The sequence below is a fragment of the Rattus rattus genome, chromosome 5 (assembly GCF_011064425.1).
Source record: "Rattus rattus isolate New Zealand chromosome 5, Rrattus_CSIRO_v1, whole genome shotgun sequence".
NCBI lineage: Eukaryota > Metazoa > Chordata > Mammalia > Rodentia > Muridae > Rattus > Rattus rattus.
This window is the reverse complement of record NC_046158.1, coordinates 35,026,148-35,034,161: the sequence shown is the minus strand read 5'-3', so window position 1 is coordinate 35,034,161 and position 8,014 is coordinate 35,026,148.

Below are 8,014 nucleotides of genomic sequence, written 5' to 3'. Positions count from 1 at the left end.
GGGTGAGTTCTCCACAGTGTCACAAAAACCAAGGCAGACTGTTCTGGAGAATGATCTTTGACCTACACACACACACATGCACACATACACACACACACACACACACACACACACACACACACACTTCAGAGAATGGAGTGGTCTACATGCACCACAAAGATGAGATATCATGTGATTAAGTCCACTTCCATCTGAAGTCTGTTTCTCTCTACTATGCTGGTCGTATCCTTCCTATTGACCCGGGTTAATCTAGAACCAGAACAGTGTGGTGGAATTATGAAATGATTCAAGGAGTGCAGCTTACAGCCCTAATTGATTAGTATATGAAGATACACTTTTCTTAACAAAACCCACATCTTTTCAAGGACGTCACAGCTCCTACTGTGGGGCCATCTGTCTCAGTATTAAAAAGTTGGGTTCTATTTAAATGGATAAATCTTTAAATGGAATCTTAGCATGACAAATGGCTCCGGTGGCCTTTCTTAAGTGAGTAAAAATGGCACTTGAAGTGGATCTTCAAGAGGCTCAAGCCAGGAGCTCTGCACACCCAAATCTCCAGATGCAGGGATGGCACTGCAACTTCCAAAGACAATTGTCACAGAAATGCCGCATCATTTGCTTGTTTCACACTGTTCCATTTCCTATGAGTCTCTGTGTACAGTTCAGGCTGGCCTTGAACTTCAGCCTCAACGGTGCTTAGACTTCAGTTGTGTGCCAAAACCCTCCTTTACCTCACTTTTTGATTATTCATTCAGTCATGACGTGTGAGGCAGACAGACAGACAGACAGACAGACAGACACACACACACACACACACACACACACACACGATACAGAAAATGCAGGCACACCAAAATCCTACATCTATAGCCCAGGCTGCCCTCAAACTCAGTATGTAATCTAGGTTGACCCCTAATTTTCTAGGTACTACTAATATCTAATCTAGCCTTGAACTCAGAGCAATCTTCTGCCTCCACTGTCCAAGTGCTAGGAGTAGAGGCATGCACAATTACGCTCAGCTTCAAGGATAAATAGTTATATTCTCAAGGATAATCCACATCCACAAAGAGAAGCTGGGCATTGCGCTGCAGACCTTTCATCCCAGCACTAGAAAGGCAGAGTCGAGTGAATCTCTTGAGTTCAAGACCAGCTTGTTCTACATAATGAGTTCAAGGGTATCTAGGGCTACATCTTAGACAGGGAGAGAGAGAGAGAGAGAGAGCCCTACATATAACACAGTCTGCACGAGTCTATACTAAATGGGGATAATGGGGATAACTGGGTAGATTTTTGTGCAGACGTTTGCCGCCGCCTCCCACTCCACTCGTCCTTCTGTTTCTGAGCCTTCCCAGATTCATACAGGTCTGTGAGGAACGGCATCCATTACTGTAACCTTTTCAAGTGACAGAACTTTCTTCCTACACAAGATACTGAACCACGGGATTATTAAGGAGTGTGAATATGAATGTGCATGTACATGTATGTGCTGTATGTGCTTGTACAAGATGGGGAGAGTTTTATTTTCCCGAATGTACTTAGCCCGGTGTTTTAAGGATCTGGACTTATAAAACACTGTTTGACCCAGTGTTTTGTTTCAGGTTATTACAAAATATTATGCAACCACAGATGTTGTACCAGTATGGGAAATAATCAGCCATGCATATCACATAAAATACAGGGAATAGAAAAGAGATATTTTGTTTGAAGCAGAGAAAAAAGATAAGCAAGTTTAAATAAAAATTATTAAACTTTATAATACACTATCATGCTTGTAAAGTATAGAATGTACTATATGATGATTCTATGTATTTTATTCTTTTTCATAATGTATTTTAATTCAAAATGATTAGCTAGACTCTAATCTCCCAGCTACACACAAACAAACAACTCCCTCTCTCTCTCTCTCTCTCTCTCTCTCTCTCTCTCTCTCTCTCTCTCTCTCTCTCTCTCTCTCTCTCTCTTTCTTTCGCTTTTCAAGACAGGATCTCACTATGTAGCTCTGTCTGTCCTGGACCTCACTATGTCAGGTTGGCTTCAAATTCATAAAGACTTGCCTGCCTCTAACTCCAAGTGCTGAGGGTGAAGGCGTGAGCCACCACACCCAGCTAAAGGTGTCTTTCTGCCTCTCTGTCCATTAACTTATTAAATTATGTATTGACATGTTTAACAGATAACCACTGATGATGGCTAAACAAGCTGGTGCTTAGAACCGCAAGAGGATGGAGAGGGCCCTCTTCCTCACAGAGTCGAGGAGGGTAGCAACAGAGCTGCCTGAAGAAACGAACAACCCTAAGTGGTCGCAACAGAGGCGAGTGATCCACTTCTGAACATGCGAGCGGCAAGCCAGGGTGGCAGTGTGTGGCTAGTGGCAGGTGAAGTCACAGAGGGAGCTAGATCTTGACAGTTAAACAGTGAGGGAAGTTCACTGCAGCCTGAGGATGGAGTTCATGAGATTCCAATGCCTACAGCATGGGCCATTTCAGGGGACCACGGTTAGTTGATGATGGTAGGATGGAAGTCATGGCATTGATGCATCCAAGATGTCAGAGATACTTGTTCTACAGCACTTGGCCAACTTTGACTGTTCAGTTATCCTGTGGTGGTAGTAGAAGGGTTTGCTAAGAACATTCCCATCCACACTAAAATCTCAACCTAATTTAGAACTGGCACATGCGATCATGTGAAGTCTCCCCTCCCCTGCTCAGCGACAGTACACCAAATGAATAAGCCGTAAGTGTGTGCACTGATGCTGGCTAACAAAGTCCCCCGCTTACAAGGCCTGCGGTGGGTAGGGGAGGGGTTAGGTGTGTCAATCAGGGACCGTCACATTTAAACAACTGAAAATCCAACTCTAACTCCCTTCAGTTGAAAGACAACAAATGGACGCTTATAACATGTCTGGGGGCTCACCTGTAGCGTCAGGAACAGCTTGATGCAGCTTTAAATGATTTTGGTATTTTGTCCTTCTCGTTCTCTCTCTTGCTTGTCCACTGTTCCTCTGTTTTGGATATGATTTCAATTTACCCTTTCCCATGTCCAAGTGTAGAGAACGGAAAGTGATCCCTCTCTGATGGTTCCTGCATCTTTTAACCTGTCCATTTGGCTACCAAGTATGGTCAGTTGGGAAAAGGATAAGCATCGCCTTTGGTACAAAGGGATGCAGCATATGTAGCGTTTGCACGATGATGCCTCTCAGTATTGTGAGATCATGGGGCTCCTTTGCCAAGTCTACTCTGGACCTCCTCTTTCTTAAATACTACTTGGAGTATCAGCCCTAAGTGAATTGTTTGTCCTTTGGGTTACCTGGACCCTAGTCATCTTCATTTTCTGTTTGCCCAGGGTCTTTATCTAGGTGCGGAGAAATCCTTTTTTCCGATTAAAGCTTTTGCTGGATGGGTATATATATAATATTAATTATATAATTATTATATATAATAATTATATAATATTATATACACAATATTATATAAATAAATATTATATATGTGTGTGTGGTGTGTGAACGTATGTGTGTGTGATATGTGTATTAACATATATGTCTACATGTGTGTAATATATGATGTCAGGGAGATCCCTGATGTGTGTATGTTCATGTATGTGTGATGTGTACATGATCTATGTCTATGGTGTTTGTGTGATGTGTGTTTATAATGTGTGTGATATGTGTGTGCATGTTGTGTTCTTGTGTGTATGTGTGGTACCAGAGGGATGCATGAGCATGGATGTTGTGTGTGTGTGTGTGTGTGTGTGTGTGTGTGTGTGTGTGTGTGTGTGTATAATTTGATGTCAGGGGATGTAAATGCACATACATGCATGATATTGTGGGCATGTAATATGCACATGTGTGTATGTGTGTGTCAGGAGAGGATGCATGTGTACAAATGTGTATGATTTGTTTTTCATTTTCATTAGCCATAAAAAGGTGTAGGGTGGAGTCTAGAGGGTCAGAGGCTTTGCCACAGCTTAAGGAGGATGCCTGAGGCAGGAGGAGTACAAGTTCAAGACCTGTCTGGCTACGGTGTTAGTTCCCTACCAGCTAGGAAACTTAAGGAGAACTCGTCTCAGGATACAAAGTAACAAAAGTAACCCTTTCTTCTAAGAATTTAGAATTTTATTAAGCAAAGTTAGAAACCCTTATAGACCCTTTCTGTTTGCCTTGATTTTGCCACCTCTGTGACAACAGCCTCCTACTTTCTTTCAAGAGTTGGGAAGGAGAAAAGAAGCGACAGCAGAAAATCCCGTTAGAAATAAAACGCAGATATCATAGAGATTTGAAATACTTCTCTAGAGTTGTGCGATACTTCGAATTAGCAACCCAGAATTCTTCTCCGTTTCTTCTGTGTTTTAGGATCTGAGAAGGCAGAGACCATTGACAAATAAGGTGGGGAGGAGTGGGTCTTGTGGAAGATGTGCAACGTAAATTAAGCCTTGACAGGTATTATATGCCACCCTTTTCATTAGCATAAGATTTATGTCTGAGCCTCGGTTAAGGGTTTGCCAGGTTCTGACTAATGTTTAGGAAAGTTACACAATATTTCGTGTTTGTAATTTTTAATTACACTCCAGGGAAATTGATTTTTAAATGGGTGTGTGTTTTCTTCCTGCTTCTCTCAAGTCTAAGCTACTTAATTCAAACAGTACATTTAACATGCTAGCCAACTTCTAGCAAGAGGAATTCAAGGACCAATTGGCTTTGCTGTGTATGATATCCACAATGGGAAACGAGGATTTGGGTTCCAACCGGGAAAAATACACATCATTGTTACAGTCAGTGCAGGGTGAACTAAACTCCTACACTTCACTATTCTGTAAAACAAGGAATTGAAGAGGGAAGCCAGAAAGGAGCCTTTCGTGGTGAGAAACTAGGTGAACTCCTAAAACTATGAGTAGGCTGTGGGCCTGGTGCTCAGAGTCAAGGGTCCCCAGTCATTTAGCTGGAGTGTGGGGGAGGGGTGGAGAATGCTAAGACTTTTTCCTTACTCCATTTTCTGATTGGTCGAATGCAACTAGAAAGCAGCACATACAGAAGCCATGGAAATGCAGCTTTGGCTAGGCAAACCAGAGGAAGACTGAGGAGATGTGCATGGCCTAGGATCCTGGAACCTCCTGAAGACTTGTTTAGGGGGGAATGGGAGGCAGATGTTCACGATACATTGTTACTCAAAAGAGGTTGTGCATACTATAACCCCATTTGGATAAAGATGTATGTATTTAGCAAAGTGAAAAGAAAAATAATGTCTATCAAAATAGTAACGATGGTTATTTTCACATAGTGGCATGATAATTGATTTCACTTATCCTCTCTCTTGTTTTTATGTGTTTATTTTCTACACTGAAGATTAATTTTGAAAAGGAGGTTAGGAGATGAGGGAGTTTCGAGCCCCAGGACAGTCTGTATATGCTTCCCAGAGCACCGTTCTTGCAAAGCCAATGTTTCTGGCTAGGCCTCGCAAAGGATTTCGAGCACCATTTGATGTTTATAGTTTATTTGTACCATTAACACGGTTGATTGCAGTTCTTCCCAACAATGAAAACCTTGGTGGATTAACCATTAAAATCTAGCCAATCTTATGAGAAAAGCCAATTATACATCTCTGCCCATATTTGGCACTGGTGTTAGGTCTTGCAGTTTTTCTGAATTTAGTCACCCTTATTTTTACAAACATTGCTTGTCCATTTGTTGATTGATCAAGCAACCGATTTGGCTGTTTGGCATAGTAGCTTATGCTAGCTTCAGAATCTCGGTGTAGCCAGGAATGACTTTGGAAGAGGAGCCCAGCCCCGATGCCTCCACCTCCCAAGTGCTGGGATTCCAGGGTGTGCTATCCCATCTGGCTGACTTGTCTTTTTTTAATAAATAAAGTTTGTACCTCTGTAATTCGGGTTGTCTATTCTCTTCCATTTGGAATACTCGAAGTCTTAGTGGCTTATCTAGCTAACTTTCTATTTATCCACCTGAAGGTTGCTAAGATTTGCTGATACTATTGTGTCAGCGATATTCCATGTCAGTCACCAAAACTGCACTGCACAAGATACGGCAAATATTTGTGCTCGTTTCTTTGAAATCTCAAACTGGCAGGCACCTCTCTCTAAATACAGACCCGGATTAACTGAGCAATAAAGCAAGACTGCATGGTAGCTCCTCTTAGAAATTATCCCACGCCGCCATTGTGGAAGAGCTGACTGAAGGATTTACATGTAGGCAGGCAGAAACTTTGGAAATCTGGAAAATGTCTACATTCTAAACCAGAACGGGAGAAAGACGGTGACAAGCTTTATGCTATCAAAGAAGCCCAAATATTTATAAAACTTTTTTTTTTTATCCCTCTGTTTCAAAGATTTCAATACTATTGCTTTTCTATTCAGGAAATTATCTGGGCATTTCTACTGGTTCTAGAATGTGTTAGTCGACTTTACCATCTCTGTAGGTAACAAACTACCTGAGCTGAACTTGTCGCAAGAGGAACATTTTATCGGCGCTCAAGGTCTCAAAGAGTTCAATCCAAGGGGAGAGATGCTACCACTGATTTTTGGCTTGAGGTGAACTAGAATGTCGTGGTCGGGGAATGGGTATGGCAGAAGAGGTCGCTTGCCTTATGGTACCCAGAGAGCAAAGACAGAGTGGAAGAGGGGTCAGGATTAACAAGTATTAAGGCAAGAGTGTATAGTAATAACATTTTCATGTAAGATATGGTTACTCAGGGCTGACACCCAAGGACCTACACCCTTCAACTAGGTCTTACCTTCTGTTGGCATCACCTTTCAGTAGCCCGTCAAAATATGAGCTAATCAGTTGTGTCAGTGCCCTCATGACACCAACAGTGAGCACAATGTGCATCAGAGATGAAGCCTTCAACGCCTGAACCCCTGGGGAACATTTCAGGTGCAAACTACAACACATCTCCAACCACTAATAAATTCGGGCACGTTTAATATGTATTTGGACTGTGGTAATTTTCATTCTGCTACAAAGTTAAGAACAGGCCCAGTGAGATGGAGCAGAGGGTAAAGTTACAAGCCTGAGGACTGGAGTTGGATCCCCAGAATTCACCTGGTGGAAGGAGACTATGGACTCTTTCTAACCACCGCACCCTGGGCAGAGGAAACTTAGAGCCCCACCCCCATCTAACCCCACCCCCATCCTGCCCCAGCCCATCCCACCATGAATGCACAAGACAAATTAATAACTGTAAACCTTTTTTAAAAAGGGCGAAGTGTAAGGACGGTGATAATGATTAGCAGGGATCACGCTAAAAGTGATAAGAAGCAAAGAGTGGTTCACTTGTAAAACTGTGGGAGTAACCGCAGCAAAAGAAAGATCCCGATTCTGAGCATCGCGAGGACGTTAAAGCAGCCTTAAGGAAGAGATAGATGAGGTGTTTGATAGGAACCGAGGCAGATATGCTTTTGAAACTGGAAAAAAAAATTGCTTAACTTTTAGTTGTGATCACACTTTGGCAGTGTCTATGTGAAGCAAATGTTTTGGCTCCGAACCTGTTTCTCTCCCCTTTATGTTTTCTTTTTTTTCACCAACCTGAAGACAGGAGGATAAGGTACCTTCTTTCTGACCGTCTAGGGAGGTCAATGAGAACACTGCTAGGGTATTAGCCTCTGCTGGAAAAGTTATTACCTTTCCGGTGGGAAAAAAAAATCAGAGATTGGGACAAAATAGCAGAAAATAGTCCTAGTGTACTTGTAACGCATAATCAGTCCATTTCTCTCATGAGAAAGTGGTGCCGGAAAGGGCTTGGGACAGCATCAGACATGAACACGGCTACCAGCATGCAACTGAAACAACAGCGGCCACCATTTTCCTCTCTTAAATAACTGAAACAGTATATATTCTGCTCCTTTTTTCAAGTGATGCTGATATAGTTACTTTTTGGGAAGATGGACAAATAGAAAATGGTACGTAAGAGTGCAATGAAGACATAACACTCAAGTTTCTCTGATCTTCCCACTTCCAGCCCAGTGATGGGTCACTACACCACTTTGCCTTGATTTTTGAATAAGA